The 18,889-nt window shown below is 41.3% G+C and overlaps 1 long non-coding RNA gene across 1 annotated transcript in view; it reads right to left on the bottom strand.

Moving 5' to 3' along the window:
- LOC306999438 overlaps window positions 1-18,889 on the bottom strand; it is a 743,560-nt gene that overhangs the window by 197,118 nt on the left and 527,553 nt on the right. The gene's annotated exons all lie outside the window — the stretch shown is intronic.

Genomic DNA, 18,889 nt, shown 5'->3' with positions numbered 1-18,889 from the left:
TAATAATAGGTTGTGTGTAATACTACTTTGAATTATATTTTTATATTTTGTCTTTATCTGCTGCCAAGAACGTTTGGAGTTGCATCTAAAAATCAATGAATATTAATCTTTATTAGTAGCTATATACATGCAAATTTTTATATATTATAAAAATATAGGCTATATTACACACACACACACACACACACACACACACACACACACACACACACACACACACACACACACACACACACACACATACAGCCTACATAATTTTACATTAATATAGAACGTATTTGTTTAGCGTACACATTAACGCAATCAGCAATATTTCTCCAACAGTCTTCTCTTGCTTTGGCAGCAGAGACCGTATTGTTTCGAGCTTATAATACATATTTAAATTCATCGTAATTCTGAATGATTATCTCTTGCTCCTCCGCGGGGAAAAATTTTTTTTGCTCCCGCTCTATCCATATCGAACGCGATTGGTTGTTCGGTGCCAACGTCACTTTGGTATGTGCACACGCTCGTGGAATTATCATAGCTTAAGATCAAAGCCTGAGTTGACAGAGAAAGTTGATGAGCTGCGTCATGGTACCAATAAAGCCTGATTGCATCGGTTCGGTTTTGTCAACTCAAAACTTATCCTGTAACCCCGAGTTTGTTCAGCTACCTTTATGGTACAGGCCCAGGGTCGTAACAGATGTCAAAAGCTAACCAAAACTAAGCAAAATATACTCTGAAAATTCATATGAGTTCTATATAATCAAAAAAGAATTATATAACACTAAACAAGGGCGTGGCGGCCTCAGCTCATTAAAAATAATGAAGGGAGAACGAAAAACTGTGCCTCTCCTTGGTTTCAAACGGATTACATAAACTAAGAATATGTGTTTTTTTATATAAATTACTTAATTTAAAAGAAGAGAATTCTAGCTTCATAAAGACAAATCTCTCGTTCCTGAGTGACAAGTATTCGCTGAGTTACAGTTCATTTTCGGACGCGTTTCAGAATGGACTTCCCTGACAGAGAGAAGGCAGAACTCGCATCATGTTTATTTTTCTTTATTTGGCGAAAGACACAACACTTTGTTTTTATTGTGAGTATACACAAAAAAATAGAAACTTAACTGGATCGAATGATGTAAAACACTTAAATGTAAGATCAAAACCAACAGAGTATTTTGAATCTCTTTTGCACTGATAAGAAAAAAAGCGAGCAGATCACGCTGGCGTGATTGCCGACCCCAGAGGGTTAAACTGGATCATCAAAAGCACTTATTGTTAATTATAAGATTACAGCCCATAACCTAGATGTCCTGTGTTTAACAGAAACCTGGCAAAAACTAAACAATTACATTACTTTAAATGAGTCAACCCCCCAAGATTACGGTTATAAACATGAACCTAGTCTGAAAGGCAAAGGGGGAGGGGTTGCTGTAATTTTTAGTAACATTTTCAGAATTACTAAGAAGTCTAGTTTAAAATATAATTATTTTGAAGTGTTGGACTATTTTAATGATGTTTTTACCAACTTTACTAACTAACTTTCAATTACACATAAGCCTATGGAGGAGTGAGACAGCTCTCAGATTTACTTAATATAACAATATCTAGTGTAAATGATAAATCATGTTTGAGATTTGTACTGGCTACTGTATACAGGCCACCAGGGTACCATACAGACTTCGTCAAAGAATTTGCAGATTTTCTTTCAGAATTAGTTTTGGCTGCAGATAAAGTACTAATTGTTGGTGATTTTAATATACACATAGATAATGAAAAAGATGCATTGGGATTGGCATTTAAAGACATTGTAAACTCAATTGGAGTTAGACAACACGTGTCAGGACCTACTCATTGCCGTAATCATACTCTAGATCTAATACTATCACATGGAATAGATGTTGATGCCGTTGAAATACTGCAGCAGAGCGATGACATCTCAGATCATTATCTAGTCTCGTGTAAATTACATTTAGCCAAGGCTGCAAAGCCGACTCCGTGTTACAAATATGTTAGACCGATCACTTCTGCCACTAAAGATTGCTTTATCAATAATCTTCCTAATCAGTTTAATCATCTCAACATCCCAGATAGCTTAGAATAACTTGATATTGCAATAGAAACTTTTAACTCTCTCTTTTCCAGCACTTTAGACACAGTTGCTCCGTTGCGCTTAAAGAAGATTAAAGAAAATAGTCCAACGCCGTGGTACAACTCAGATCCTTAAGAGAGCAGCCAGAAAAATGGAGCGCAACTGGAAGAAAACAAAACTAGAGGTATTTCACGTTGCATGGAAAGAGAGCGTGATTGCTTACAGAGAGGCTTTAAAAGCTGCTAGATCTGCTTATTTTTCAACCCTATTAGAAGAAAATAAACATAATCCTAGGTATTTATTTGAAACAGTGGCTAAACTAACGAAAAAGAAAGCTTCAAGCCCAGAAGTTTCCAAGCAACACAGCAGTATTGACTTATAAACTTCTTCACTTATAAGATTGATAATATCAGGGACAAAATTATAACTATGCAACCGTCTACTACAGTAGTATCGCATCAGGGAGTGCATTGTAGTCTCCCTGAGGAAATTTTTTATTAATTTATTGCTATAGGAGAGGAAGAATTTTCTAAACTCGTTAATTCATCTAAATCGACAACTTTTCACGGTTGATGAATTAATTCACTCTTCCTTGCGCTGTGTGTATGTCTGGGTTTGCAGGGATGTGTGTGGGCGTGGTCACTGATTGTCCGCCGGGAGAATCAGCGCTAGGTGTTTCACATTTCCTGTGCCTATTTATACTCACCTCATGCGTCTTGTGTTTGTCAGATCATTGTTTGTGGATGTTTCCCTGTCAGTTCCTGTTCCTCCTCGGCTCCCCGTGTTTCCCCCACTCCTCCCGCACCCAACCGCCAACACGAGCCACGTTTACCGACGCCAGAAAGTTATTTGGTTGAGCCAGACTATTGTAGAGCGTTCTTGACCAAATGCTCTGTTTTTCGCTCTCCAGCCCCAGACGTTTCACGCTGCTGTCTGGGCGTGCGGCTCTGTGGGGGACGCCGGTGTGGGAGAACCAACGAACATGCTGTTCCTCGTTCGCGGCACTCTCAGAGGAGATGAGAAGGGTGTTCGACCGGACGATCGCGGGTAAGGAAGCACCTCGCCAGCTCGCGGACATCCGGCAGGGAGAGAGACCCGTCGCCGACTATTCTATCGAGTTCCGCACCCTCGCCGCTGGAACGAGGAGGCGCAGTGGGACGTCTTCCTGCATGGGCTGGCTGACCGCATCCAATGCGAGATCTACACCCTGGATCTACCTCCGAATCTCAACGGTCTCATTGAACTGGCCCTGCGAGTGGACGCTTGACTACATCGCCTGGAGCAGCGCACCCGTATGGCTCCGGTTCATAGAGAGTTTGGAAGACCCCAGACCGGCAGACGTGATGCGGTCAGCCCCGTCGACGATCACGAGCCCATGCAGGTGGGTCGAGCCCGGCTCTCCCGGGAGGAGAGGGAGAGAAGGAGGTCCCGGGGATTGTGTCTGTACTGTGGGGGCACGGGTCACTTTCTCAATAACTGTCCCGTAAAAGAGCGAGCCCGGCAGTAGAGAGGAGGATTCTGTCGGGCGGGGTTTCCATCCAAAAACCCTCTTCCACCTTCCTTCCGGTGAGATTGCAGTGGGCAACTCGTTGTCATCACTGTCAAGCTCTTCTCGATTCTGGAGCGGAAGGTAATTTTATGGACTGGACTCTAGCACGTAAGCTCCAGATACCCACCATACCACTCACCAACAAGATTTCTGTCAACGCACTCAATGGTCAAGAGCTACCCACTATTTCTTATTCCACCATTCAGTTAACTATCATCACTTCTGGCAATCATTCTGAAGAACTGTCTTTTCTCCTTCTGGACTTCCCTCACATCCCCATTGTCCTCAGTCATCCCTGGCTCACGCAGCATAACCCCAGGGTTGACTGGGGACATAACTCCATTTCTGCCTGGAGCACTGAATGTTATGCGTCTTGTTTAATGTCTGCTGGTTCATCTCTGTCCAGTTCTGTCTTGCAGGAGGAGTCGATGAATTTGTCAAACGTGCCGGCAGAGTACCTCGACCTGAAGGAAGTGTTCAGTAAGTCCAGAGCTGCTTCTCTTCCTCCGCATCGTCCCTATGACCGTGCTATAGATCTTCGGCCAGGTACGTCTCCGCCCAAGGGCAAGTTATACTCTCTCTCCACTCCCGAGAGGGAGGCTATGGAGAAATACATTTCTGATTCTCTGGCATCCAAATTCATCCGGCCTTCCTCTTCTCCAGCGGGGGCGGGGTTCTTTTTTGTGGGGAAGAAGGATGGTTCCCTGCGACCGGGCATTGATTACCGAGGGCTGAACAACATCATGGTAAAGAATACCTATCCTTTGCCGTTGATGTCTCCAGCCTTCGAGCGGTTGCAGGGAGCCTCCGTCTTCACAAAGTTGGACTTACGTAATGCTTATCAATTGGTTCGCATCAGGAAGGAGGATGAATGGAAAACCACATTTAACACTGTACAAAGTTCTGTTGAAACGTTCGCACTGGCCATTTCCAGCTGGGTGGTATGGGGTAGTGCGCGACTTTTCAACTCCATATAAGCAACAAAGCTGTTGAATGAGAGCTGACTCAAAATTACGGCCTTGGTCTGAATGGATCCGACCAGGCACCCCAAATTTGCAAAACCCTTCGACTACAGTCTCAGCTTGTTGGTCCCTAGTGGGTACAGCCAAGGTGTACTTGGTGAAAATATCAAGCCTGTTAACTAAACCTCTCACTGTCGGCCGCAGATATCCACCGTGTTTTGCAGTTTTTTAACACTTTTTAGTTGTGTAGTTTGTAGTTCCTCCTCCCAAGCGCAATGGGTTGTGGGCAATATTAGCCTTAGATTATTAGCCAATATTAGGACGGATACACACTTTCAAAATTCACCGGAAATACTAGACCATCCGGGGACTTCTGGCATACTCATTTCAACATACTATGCTTTGGGACACACTTATTTTAATCTCACATACTGTTTAGGATGAATAGTATGGACATTGAGACGCAGGGCCATTGTCTAATTACTGAATTAAGGTGTTTTTGAACAAATCTTTTAAATCAATGATCCAGTGGCAAGTACATTTTTAAGAATCCCTCGTCGCCACCTGGTGGCTAACGATATAATTAACTAACACAATCTTCTGTTGAAGTGTCAAGTTACTTTCAAAAGGTGATTCGTTCTATTTTAGTTGCTTCCATAGACATTAGAGTTTATATCCAAAGTTTAAACTTTTATCCTAGTCCTTCTGTGATATAAATTTTAATTACAGAAATGACGATACTGTGTGTTTGAAAAGACTGTTTATGAAGCTGTTTCACACACGTACAGGACAACTGGTTTGACTGGGTCAGTGGCAGCATGAACACATATCTGAATGTTCCTGTCACAGTGTCTGGTTTGTGTATTCCTGGTGTCCACTAGAGGTCCTCTCCCCCACGGTGTCATCCACATTATGAACTGCATTCCCCACAATCCTTGTCTGTACCAATCACTGTTCATTGCACTCAGCTGTTTCCCGTCATCATTGTTCCCAGCTGTTCCCTCTTTCATGGTTAGTTCTGTGTGTATATATCCCTGGTTGTTTCAGTGTTTGTCACGGAGTCCTTGTCTATTATCACGCCACTTCTGTTCCCTGTGTTTTCTGTTTGTGTTCTTGTTTTTGGATGGATTTATGATAACGACTTATTGTCTGGACTGGATTTATGCTTTTGGAATTCCCCAATAAATATATTACTGCACTTGGGTCTTCCCTTTTCCTGTTCCTTCGTGTGTGGATCGTGACAGTTCCAGTGTGACTTTGTCAAAGGTTTAATAGACAGCTGTATCATGGTCATTTAGGAATGCGATCGTGTGAGTTTTAATCGATATGGTTATTTTTAACGATTAAGCGTGCAGCTCTTTATATATAGATATATATATCATATTATATTAACAAATTATTATTAGTAATTGTAGTTCAATAAAATAAATGCTGATGTAAAAGCCGGCTATTCGGCCCAACTTCCGGTCTCCAAATAGCCGGTATAGGACGCGCGTGTTCAAGTCTTTCCAGCGTCTCAAAGGAATTTTGGTTAAATAAGACACATGTTCTCATATGCAATTATCTCGTTTTAATCTGACTCCATGAATTAAAAAAGGTTCAATGTGCAATAAGGTTATGTTTACACTTAAAATAGTTACAACATGATGCAATGATAATTTAAACCATTTGTACCCAGCATAAATGTAAAATATTACCAGAGAGAGAGAGAGAGAAAGGCAGAGAGCCTTTCTCTCAACACCAGCCCAGCATCCAGAGAAAAGAGACCGAAGAACATTTGCAGGCCTGTTTTGTCATTTCCTCCCCCGACCATGTGCCCAACACCCAGGTTAAACATTCAAACTGACCAATCAGATGATCACAAATGTATTTGTTGCTTTGATTATTTCCAACCTTACACTCATAATTTTCTTTTTTTTTCCACGTGTTCATCATTGCAATTAGCGCTCGCGCTGCTTCTCTGTTACACCTGTTCTCACTTTAGTCTCAAGGTGCGTTCAAGTCCTCCTAGGAAGTTCGTACGCACGATGTGGGAAGTCGTGTTTACGATGGCCGGTGCGTTCAAGTCACTTTCGTCGGAGTAAGATGGCGGTGTACTTTCTCTTAATTAATTACACAAAAATACAGTAAGGTTCTTAAACTCTCGTACTAGAAATTGAAGAACAAAGATTTGCATAAGGTGTGCTTTGATTTTTTTAATGCTTTTAGTTAATTTATGAAGCAACTTCAAACTTCATCGTTACATATTACATTGTTATTTTATAATGCTATCATATTCTGTGCAGGCGATTAGCTTACTGCGCTGTAAATAGAAAAACCTGACAATATTACTGATAAATACCTTTAAGTATTGTGGTGTTTCTCAGTGACATGCCCACAACTCGTAAAGATCGGGGCTTAGAGAAAATCCCGAGCTCCCCACTCGTATTTACGACATTGTGGTGGCGTTCATGTGCGTTCAACTCGTAAATATTATCTATTCGAGTTGACTTGAACGTACCATCATTACTTTCTCTCTACTTCTAGCATTTGTTTCCCCTTATTCTTTGTCTGATTATTTTGTGTGTACGTGAGTCATGCCTGTGTGATATGTAATCTACATGAATCCAAAGACCTTGTCTTGTCAAATCTAGAGTTGTGCTCGTCTTGTGTGCTCTCTCTGCTCTGTCATCCTGCTGCTTGTGACCACTTACAAGGACTGTGTTTCTGCCCTACGTGAAGCTCCAGCTCTGCAGTCTATCCTCAAGACAGGAGTCTTCCTTTACTGAAAAGTATATCTACTTTGTGTTTGTTCCAGTTCTGTGTCTTTGCACTACAGACTGCCTGTGTTTCTATCTTCATTAAAGACTATTACAAGAACTTGCCTTCGCACCTGGATCCTGTGTTTCACCTGACAATAGCTTGTTATTGTGAAAATATAGGCAATAGAAGGAACTAATTTTGTTAATGTTGTTAATGCATTATTGTACAGTTGACAAGTTAATTGAGAGCATATTAATTGGTATTTGGTTACTGCCTACTTATGAGACAAACAATTTAGGTATCAGTGTATTTTTGTGAATGTAAACACATTTGTTAATACCACTCATAATAAGGGTCACACACTTGATCTGGTGTGTTCTTTAGAGGTGGACATTGACCAGCTAGACAGCAGTGACTTGTGTATCAGCGATCATAAGGTTCTCACTTTTAACTTAAATTTTCCATCTTAAAGAAATGCTCAAAAGAGGGTCATTAGTTTTAGAAATGTCAAGAATATACATTGTGACAGTCTTTCTTGTATGATATCAGAGCACTCAACAGTTGAAACTGTTGATCACTATAACTCTCATCTGGTTTGGACATGGTAGCTCCTAGGAGAGAACGTGTTGTTTCATTTGTTAAATCATCTCCTTGGTATACACCTGAGCTCAGGGCTCTTAAGGTGAAAAGCAGACAGCTTGAACGCCAATATAAAAAATCTGGTTTAACTGTCCATAAGTTAATGTACGATTATTTTTTATGTCAATATGCTGAAGCACTTAAAACAGCAAGAACAGAGTACTACCCGTCTGTCATTAGGGATGGTGCTGCAAATCCAAACAAGATTTTTAAGACGGTCAACAAAATGCTTGCACCAATTAAGCCATCAATCTGTTCTTCTGTGCAGGGGTGTAACAAATTTCTCATGTTTTTGTTTTTTAACAAATCAAGCATCTACAAGTCTATCAGTCTGCTACCTTGCTCTGCAATTCCTGAGACCTATCCAGTTAATTTTCCTAAATCTGCATTCTCCAATTTTAACATAGTCACTACTGATTATATTTCAAAATTGGTTGTGATAAGTCAGACCTATCAAACTACAGGCCTATCTCAAATCTTAGAAAGGAACACAGTACAGAGACGGCCTTGGTTCGTGTTATGAATGACCTGCTTGTCTCAGCTGACTCTGGAGCCTCTACCATCTTGGTCTTGTTAGATCTGAGTGCAGCTTTTGACACAGTGTGCCATTCTATCCTGCTAAATAGGCTGGAGAGCTGGCTTGGTATTACTGGTACTGTACTAAACTGGTTCAAATCTTACTTCACTGATTGTTCCCAGTTTGTTGTCTTGGGAAACAACAAATCCGATACTGGACAAGTCCATTCTGGCGTTCCTCAGGGATCTGTCTTGGGGCCCATTTTGTTTAGTGTTTATATGCTTCCTTTGGGGCAAATAATTAGGAAATATGGTCTGGGGTATCATTTTTATGCTGATGATACTCAAATTTACATCAGCTCTAAATATGATCCTACTGTCACCTCCAAAATTATCTCAGAATGTGTGCAGGAAATAAAAACGTGGATGCATCATAATTTTTTAAAATTGAACTCCTCTAAGACAGAGATTCTACTCATTGGCACACCTGCAGCTACTCACAAAGGGAGACATTTTAAATTTGTTCATGGATGATAGTGTTTTACCTTGGTGTGATTTTTGATGCCCACCTAACACTAGACTCTCATATTAAGAGTATTACAAAATCTGCATTCCATTATCTAAGAAACATTGCAAGAATTAGGCCCTGTCTTACTCTACCTGATGCTGAAAGGCTTATTCATGCATTTGTTACTTCCAGGATTGAATATTGTAATGCACTTTTTGTTGGTTTACCTGCTAAATCTATAAAACGCCTGCAGTACATTCAGAATTCAGCAGCACGTGTGCTCACATACACTTCACCCCGTCAGCACGTTACAGGTGTGCTTTATAGCTTGCATTGGCTTCCTGTCCAGTCACGTATTGCTTTTAAAACTCTCACACTAACATACACTATGCATGAAATAGCTCCTTCTTATATCTGTGACTTAGTCAGCCTGTATGCGCCCTCTCATTCCCTTCGGTCTACGGATTCTCTTACTCTTCAGCAGCCTCCCTGTAGATTAAAATCTATGGGGGAGAGAGCTTTCTCTGTTGCGGCACCCAGGTTATGGAATGCACTTCCTCTTACTGTTAGAGATGCTCCTACATTAGCCAGTTTCAAGAAGTTGTTAAAAAAAAACAATTGCTTACATAGACTGTCATGATTAGTATTTTTACTGGGTTGCACTGTAATGATTATTCTGTATTACTCTTTTACTTCTGTATTTTACTTGTTTTATTGACTGTAGCGCTTTGGGTGTTAGAAAAGCGCATTATAAATAAAATGTGTTATTTGTAATATGTTCAGGAGAACATTTTTGGTTAAAAAAATACAAAAATAAAAATGTACAAACGGTTAAGAGCACAAATAATTTATTTGATAAAGTTTTTGCTCATATGAAGTTATGAATGTTATATAAAACATTACAGGCTATTGAGTAAAATTAAATGTAGTAAGCAAACACTGTACTAAACTGGTTTGTCTCGCTGTGTTTTTATGTAATAGATGGCATGCGGAAAGGGTTTCCATCGGTACCAGGCGGCCAAGAGGAGGAATGCTGAGCATCATTCGCTCAGTTCCTTCATGGAGTTGGTTGAGGTTGAGCCTACTCTTTAACCCTTTCACACGTAAGTTTAAAATATTCTAACTGACCCCCCAGCGTGAGTTTTTTAAGGCGACCGTTATTTAGAACCTGTCACTTTATCGTTTCCATGGTGATGCGTCATTGCTTGTCACGTGACACAGCGCAAACACAACACAGCACTGAATGAATGATGATCTGCTTTTATGTAATTTTCTCTTTTTGAATCAAAATATTCAAAAATATGTTAGATATAGCATGAAACACAGATATTCCGATTGTCAAATATGTGCATGTGGATGTGTTTGGTTGTTTAAACACTTTTATAACGATCGCGTTAGTTGAGCTGCATGCGCGATGGGCGGCGCCATGTTAGTTTGTGCTGGATTTACAACACGTCAATTCCTCCACTTCTCACGAAATACATGAAAGTAAGTGGCAGGTTAACTGGGAGAAGAATAGGGTAAAATGTAAACCTACTTACACATTGTGTATCTGATATGAATAAAACATGTCGTCTTATTATAATGGAAATGATTATTATTGGTGCTTCCATAGACATCTGTGTGTATTTTACAAACTCAAATTCATTGGTTTGCTAGTACTTATGTGATTTTAAATGCCTGAAACCTAAAATAAACATTATGTGGTTGAAAACACTGAAACGCTCCAGGGAGTAGCCAAGACTGATCACACCGGTGTGATCGGTTGTCCAGGGAGCAGCCAAGACTGATCACACCGGTGTGATCGTACGTGTGAAAGGGTTAAAAAGAGGCAGCTCCCGAAACTTGTCAAACTGGTCGCAAGGCGGTTGAAACTTTTCAAACTGGCCGCAAGGCTTCTGAAACTTGTCAAACTGACCACAAGGCTGCTCAAACTTGTCAAACTGGCCGCAAAGCTTCTGAATCTTGTCAAACTGGATTTGCTAGATCTTTGCATGTCAATAACTCTGATTATTTTCCACAGAAAGTCATACAAGGTTCATTCCATTAGGGTGATTCCTGATCTTAAACAGCGTCACAGCAGTCATTATGAGTGTGCTGACCTGGACAACAGAGGACCTGAATGCTGTTCTTTTGCATGGAGATGAGCTGATGCATGTTTGTTAAACATTCATGGCTACATTTGTGCAGTTATAAAGGTGGGGTCAACATTTGCTGTTGTCGATTTCCCATGCACGTGATGGTAAAGGTATGGCTGGATGTAGTACAGGCACAAGTGTAGTACACTGTAAAAAATGACCGTAGAATTAACACCAAAAAGTTGTAAAATTGCAACATAAAAAACCTGTAAATGAAAATGCAATGCAAAGTTGTTTATTTGAAAAGATGTTTGTGTTGACAGATCAAATATAGCTGTAGATTTTACAGGAAGAGTATGTTAACAAAACTAGATTTGTATGTATTTCTATTTTTTTGAGAAAATAAAACTGTAAATTGAAAAACAATGTGGTGCTGTTTAAATTGCAAGACTACAGTATAATGTTGAAATAACAGCCTAGTCTCATACCATTTTTTTTTTTACTAGGCTAAAATTGCCTAGGTGATTAAAGATGCTATCCTTCATCTCATAGACAGTCTAATGTCGCCTAAGAGGACTAAGTGTAGTGGCTATTGCCATATTGTCAGGGAAGCTTTAGGCCTAGTTAACACGGGTATTAGTGATTAGTGATGAGATTGAGAATGGAAAACACAGCTCTGGAACCAGTCAAATGAATCTGGAAGAGGACTTTTACTTTGAACCCATTGGAATTTCTCATGGATTTCTCATACAACACTACAATAATCTTATTGGTAATTAAACACTGTTTTTAGCCTTGCTATGCAGGCAAATTTACTTTACAAATACTTTGCAAGCAAATATGTCAAATTATTTTGGTTCAAACACAGCTCCGCCCATTCACCGTCTGTAGTTCAGTGGTGTGCTTCAACGTCACCCACATCTAGTCCCCACACCAGAAAGTTTGAGCGCGATATCCTGTTGGTTGCTGATGCTGAACACCGTCGTCAAAGAGAAAAGGTAATTTAGTCAAAAGAAACTGTGTCTTTTTGTAATTTCACGTAAAAGGTATAGTTGAAGAGCGGGTGTTTATAAACCCTATGTTTCTGCATTTCATGTTGATTTTTTCATTATCTGTCTCCCCCGCCATTTTAGGTTAAAAAGTTAGCTAAGCTAATTAAGTGCACTAGCAGCTAAATAAATATCACTGAAGCATAGGCCTATTCAACTGTCAGGTTAAGTCGAAAAGATACGTTTTAGTTAAAAGAAACAACACGTGTTTTTACTTATTTCACTAATTGATAGGCGGACAACCGTTCAGTTTATGTTGCTGCATTTACTGCTGGATGATAGTAGCTAATGTTTTTTTTTTGTTTTTTTACATCTGTTTTAAGCTCCCCATGTGGACTTGCCCCAACATGCTTGCATAGTCTACAGATGTGGTAGCATCAGTTAAACATTGTGGTCTTAGATGATAAGAAGGTCGTTTTGAACATGAATGATTGTCGTTTTTGCGGCAGAACATTGCAAACGTTGAGGGGTTATGTGTTGCACTGTAGGATTCATAGAAACGAACCACGCTGTGTTTTTAAGTGTGAGAGCACTGATTGCAGGCAGACATTTTGCACATATACAGCATTTAAGGGTCACTTCTGCCAGCGCCGTCTGTTAGTGCTAACACTGACACAACCATTGTATCAAATTTTATTTGCGCCATGTCGCTGTGTTCAGACCGTGCAGGAACTTCTTGTACACTTAAAAAGACATTTAGTAGAGGGAAGATCTGTGACATGTCCAGTGGCCGGATGTCAAAGCACATTTACTTTGAAGTCATCATTTACTGCTCACTTTTCTAGGAAACATCCGTAAATGTTATTTACAGAAAAATCACACCCCAGTGCTCTGCCACTGTGAAGAGGATTCCCAGACTTTAGATGGTGCAACAGAAGGTGGTACTGAATTGCCACCGAATTTCAATGAAACATTTCTTAGGAATGTTTGCTTGTTCTATCTAAAACGTTAGGGCAGCTCCTACTTCCAGCTTCAACAATACAGATAATTGTTGAAGAGATTCAAAATGTACATGAATTAGGCATTGATTAAACTTTGAGCAAATTACACTCACTCTTGAAAGATGAGTTCAATCTAACTGATGATGTGATGGGAAAAGTCTGTGATTGTATTAAGGATTCTGATCTGTTCTCTTAATCTCAAAAAGGCCCAATGAGAACAACCTATGCAAAAGCTCAGACATTCAAACGCATGTTTTAATATGTAGAGCCCAAAGTAGTTAGATTAGGATATGATGAAAATATGACACAAAGGATTGCTTATTACATATCTGTGAAGCAAACATTGATTAGCTTACTAAAATCAGAATTTTGGAAGAATTCAGTGTTGCAACAGTCAAATGAAACAGATGCATGCGTTCTTAGTGACATTTGTGACAGACAAGCATTCAAGTCCAACCAGTTCTTCATTGCAAACCCAGGAGGCCTGCAACTTATTTTATACCAAGACGCATTTGAAGTAGTCAATCCTCTCGGCTCAGCAAAAAAGACACACAAAGTTCTCGCTGTTTATCTATCTGTGGCAAATTTGCCCGTTCATGTGCGGTCTAACACGGTTCATATGTCCCTAGTCTTGCTGTGTGGAGAGAATGACCTAAAACAATTTGGATGTGCTAAAGTTTTTGCTGACATGTTATTGGATCTGAAAGATTTTGAAGAAAATGCAGGAGGGGAAACAGTCCAAGGGGCTTTGTACTGTATTGCAGGGGATAATTTAGGGTCACACGGCATTGTTGGGTTTACTGAAAACTTTAGTCATTCTCGATATTTTTGCAGTGAGGTCACCAGAGACGAATTTCAGAAAGAACCCAATCTTTGCGGACAGCAACGAACCACTGATACCTACAACGCTGCTGTCGCCTCTCTGTCTGAGGAGAGCAGAGAAGTCAAAGGAATTAAACTGAGGTCAGTTTTCAATGATTTGGCAAACTTTCATGTATGCCAACCTGGTCTCCCACCTTGTTTAGACCATGACATTTTTTAGAGTGTCTTGTCCTATGATCTTGCTCTGTACTTGAAGTATTTCATCAAAGAAAGGAAATGGTTCACATGTACCCAATTGAACAGACGAATCAAACAATTCAAGTACAAAGGTTCTGATGCTTTCACCAAGCCATGCTCTGTCAAATCTGGTGCACTCAAACTCTCTGGTCAAGCTGTCCAGAACTGGAATTTTTTGAGGTTGCTACCCGTTCTGATTGGCGACAAGGTGCAAAATGCAGATTATGACGTGTGGCAGTTGACTCTTCTGCTCAAAGATATTGTTGATATGGTTTGTGCACAAAAGATTTCGTTGTCACAGGTAGCTTATCTTGACATCATAATCCAAGAGTATCTGGATTCAAGAAAGTGTTTGTTTCCTGAGAGTACTCTAAAACCAAAACTCCATTACATGAGACATTATCCCTCACTAATTCTGAAATTTGGCCCCCTTCTCAGATTATGGTCGATGCGTTTCGAAAGTAAACACAGCTATTTCAAGAGATGTGCCAGGCATTTGAAAAACTTTAAGAACATTTGCCGAACTTTTTCTGAAAGGCATCAGATGTTTCAGTCATATGTCTCGGCAGGACCAGGATGCAAGTGTGCTTCTGCAAATTAAAAATGGTTGTGCTTTTAATCCCAACCTTTACAGTGACCAGTGATGGGAATAACGGCGTTATAAATAAACGGCGTTACTAACGGCGTTATTTTTTTCAGTAACGAGTAATCTAACTAATTACTGTTTCCTCCGTAATAACGCAGGTACCGTTACTGACAATAAAATGCGCCGTTACTATAATTGAGTTCACTGAAGCGGTTTTCATCCGATCGGGCTCTTTTCTCCGCCATAGGAACTGCAAACTCTTTTCTCTGCTGTGTGTGTGTGTTTCGAGGCGCCGGACTGGACAAAAGCGAAGCGAACGTCGTCAGCGCGCGAGAGAGACCGAGTGTGATCCGTCCGAGAGCGCGCTCGACAGTTCGCGAGAGAGACCGAGTGTGTCCGTCCGAGAGCGCGCTGGACAGTTCGCGAGAGAGACCGAGTAGGCCTATGTCCGAGCATAATATAGTTTATCATATGCAACGTTTTAATTAGTTTACATGGTTATAAAATAAAACTCCAAAATAATCTGCAGGGAACGTTCAAAGAAAGCATCTTTGTTTGACCGGTTGTGAACACGTGCGGCAAACACGACTAGAATTTGGCTTAAATAACCTCTGATGATGACGTTCTCTGTAGGTTATACAAATAAACCCCCAAAACATTAGATTTTATTATTATTATTATTTATGTTGGTACATTGTTCAATATTATATTGAGAACACTTTTAGTTAGCCTAAACTGTTTACATTTGTGAGGAAGAAAATACTTCAAGTAGGCTAGTATGTCTACCAGTTGTAAGTTTTATCATTTTAATTTGCACTACAAAGAGTGTATGTGTATGTATATTTTTTATTACTTATTTTTGGTACATTTCTTAAGAAGCATAGGCCTACCGGTAATTTATTTTTGGATTTGTTGGTCAGTTGGTCTGACTCTGTGCAATAAATATTAAAAGTTCTAAACCATCAATGTTTTATTATAATAATTTGTTCTAGTGTCCATTTCATTCATTTAACATATTTAATATTGGGGGTATCCAAGATATTTCACATATTTAAATTTTTCTTTCTTTTTTTAATTTTTTTTTCAATAGTTACTTTGCCTGGTAATTAGTTATACCAGAAAGACTCGGGAGAGTAAATATAGTGATAATTATCCATTTATTAACAACCCAGCAAGCAATAAAGTTCTTTGGCGTAGGCCCCGTCCGTAGCTCGCAATCTGAGGGTCCGGACTCTGCATATCCTGCCTGAAGATCAAGGCAGGGGCGCAGCCGACCCCCTGTGAGGTATGGAAGGGACCATCCTGGTGGTGGTGGGGAGGATGGAGGGAAGGATTCCACTTGGAGGTGGAGGGGAGGATGGTGGTGAATTGGCGCGTCAGCATCTGCGAACTCAGACAAGAGTAAGTGACCAATCTTTTATACCACGAGTATTGGAATGTGATTGGATAGATAGATAAAGGTAAAGTGACGTAACAATTAAGTCTTCCCGGCAGAACTTTATGCTAAGCATCCATTTCTACCAGAAAGACTCGGGAGAGTAAATATAGTGACAATTATCCATTTATTAACAACCCAGCAAGCAATAAAGTTCTTTGGCGTAGGCCCCGTCCGTAGCTCGCAATCTGAGGGTCCGGACTCTGCATATCCTGCCTGAAGATCAAGGCAGGGGCGCAGCCGACCCCCAGAAATTTAGGTGGAATAATGCTTCCACCAGGACGGAGCCTACCCCCCAAAACGATAAATAAAATTGACCCACCATTCTTGTGTCCTGGAGTTCCTAGAAAGTAGAAGAACAAGAGTTAGCATGGTAAGTGTGGACATAGAACGCCATAAGCTGGAAGCGACATTATAGAAGGCCATTTCGTAATTAAACGGAACCTGAGGATAACATGTAGAGTGTAGTAGACAAGGCCGCAGGGCCACACGGCCTTTAAGACAACGGGACGAACACGGTCTGATAGACCACAGAGACATACACGGTCTGTTAGACCACAGAGACAAGGCCGCCGGGCCACACGGCCTTTTAGACCACAGAGACAAGGCCGCCGGGCCACACGGTCTGTTAGACCACAAAGACAAACATGGTCTGCTAGACCACAGAGACAAGGCCGCCGGGCCACACGGCCTTTTAGACCACAGAGACAAGGCCGCCGGGCCACACGGTCTGTTAGACCACAAAGACAAACATGGTCTGCTAGACCATAGAGACAAGGCCGCCGGGCCACACGGCCTTAAAGACCACAGAGACAAGGCCGCCGGGCCACACGGCCTTTTAGACCACAGAGACGGTCTGTTAGACCACAAAGACAAACATGGTCTGCTAGACCATAGAGACAAGGCCGCCGGGCCACACGGCCTTAAAGACCACAGAGACAAGGCCGCCGGGCCACACGGCCTTTTAGACCACAGAGATGGTCTGTTAGACCACAAAGACAAACATGGTCTGCTAGACCATAGAGACAAGGCCGCCGGGCCACACGGCCTTAAAGACCACAGAGACGAGGCCGCCGGGCCACACGGCCTTTTAGACCACAGAGACGGTCTGTTAGACCACAAAGACAAACATGGTCTGCTAGACCATAGAGACAAGGCCGCCGGGCCACACGGCCTTAAAGACCACAGAGACAAGGCCGCCGGGCCACACGGCCTTAAAGACCACAGAGACAAGGCCGCCGGGCCACACAGTCTGTTAGACTACGGAACAAACACTTTTTTTTTTTTTTTTTTTTTTTTTTTAATAACCACCACCACCAGTATTTGCATAGGGATTTACCTGGACCATTTACTGGAGAGCTTGCTGAGCTTCGAGGATGATTCTTGAATCAGGTCTTATATATGACTCGAATGAGGAGGAAGACCATCTGCCTAGGATCTTGATGGCTGCAGTAGAGATGCCGCGTTCGGCTGCTGTAGTGGCTGCCCCGATCCTGAAGGAATGTCCGGTATACTGGGAGGGAGATAGGCTGCAGCTTTTGAGGACAGCAACTAAATGAGCCCTGAACCAGGCTTTAGATAGAGGTGCTTCGTTAGGTTGGAAAATAGGGGGGGGGAAAGATCTGAGAATCTTGGGCAGATTTTTAGGAATTTAATCAGAGGAGAAGGAACAGAATTTATTGCTAATTTTTGAAATTGTTAATGTGATAACATAACTTGAATCATTCTAGAGTACATTCTGCAAAGTTACAATACTCAAGGTCAACCATGGAAGATTTTCATTTAACAAGATTGCTTTAAGGACTACGACAAACGCTGAGAGGGACTGAGCGGCATTCCTCTCGGGTTAGTGGCATCACAAACCCTAAAATGCATGAGTCCAGCCCCCGGAATATGATTTACAGAATGAGCTGATCAATGAAGATAACTACGAATAAGCTGCATAATCATGAAATAACCATCCTGAAGTGAGGTCTACATGTTTACACTTCTTGGGTCTCTCCGTCTTTGACTGACTCTGATTTGAACAAGCTAAAAGTTTTGAAATTTGTCTGTGAGGGGTAAGCGAAGCTGTAGTACGAGCGGTTGAAACTCCGCCCCTGTGCCGGGAGCAGTAGCCTGACTGCATCCGAGGGATAGACAAAAACTATGCACTTCACTCACCCTCAAATGACAATTACGGCATCCTATACGAAAATAACTGTGGGGCTTTCCGAGCCAAACCCCTCGCACACGCCCTGGGGACACCGGAGAACTACCACCACATAGATTTCGTAATTGTAGACGAGGAAGGAACAACCAGCCGTGATCAGGATGGGAAATAAGAGGAATCTGAAAAGAGAAACGAAACATTATAACAAATACGGAGTTAAAGTATTGAGCTTTTACGGTGTTGGGAGTCACGCCTTCAGTGAAATATGGTCTAGCTGGATTGACTTAATTTACATGATCTCTGTTAGAGGAGGGCAGGGTGATGGATCCGGGTTGCTGAAGGCGAAGCCGTCTGAAGCCTGAAGACTAAAGCTTGAAAGCACGTATATGGCATTGGAGTGGCCATGAATGAGCGCGACCTTAATCATGAAATTAGAGACTACTGATTGCCAGATAAACGTTCAGAGATAGAATGACCGCCTGACAAGAAGATCTGCCTTAGTGACGCAACAGAGCTTTTAGCACATACAAGTTTTACCGCCACTTCGACCCAAAGGATGTTAGCAGCCGCTATAGGATAATTATGTGAAGCGT

Source organism: Phoxinus phoxinus (assembly GCF_949152265.1).
Source record: "Phoxinus phoxinus genome assembly, chromosome: 5".
NCBI classification, from domain to species: Eukaryota; Metazoa; Chordata; class Actinopteri; order Cypriniformes; family Leuciscidae; genus Phoxinus; species Phoxinus phoxinus.
Note: the sequence above shows the minus strand (reverse complement) of the source record. Positions and strands in the feature narration are given on the sequence as shown.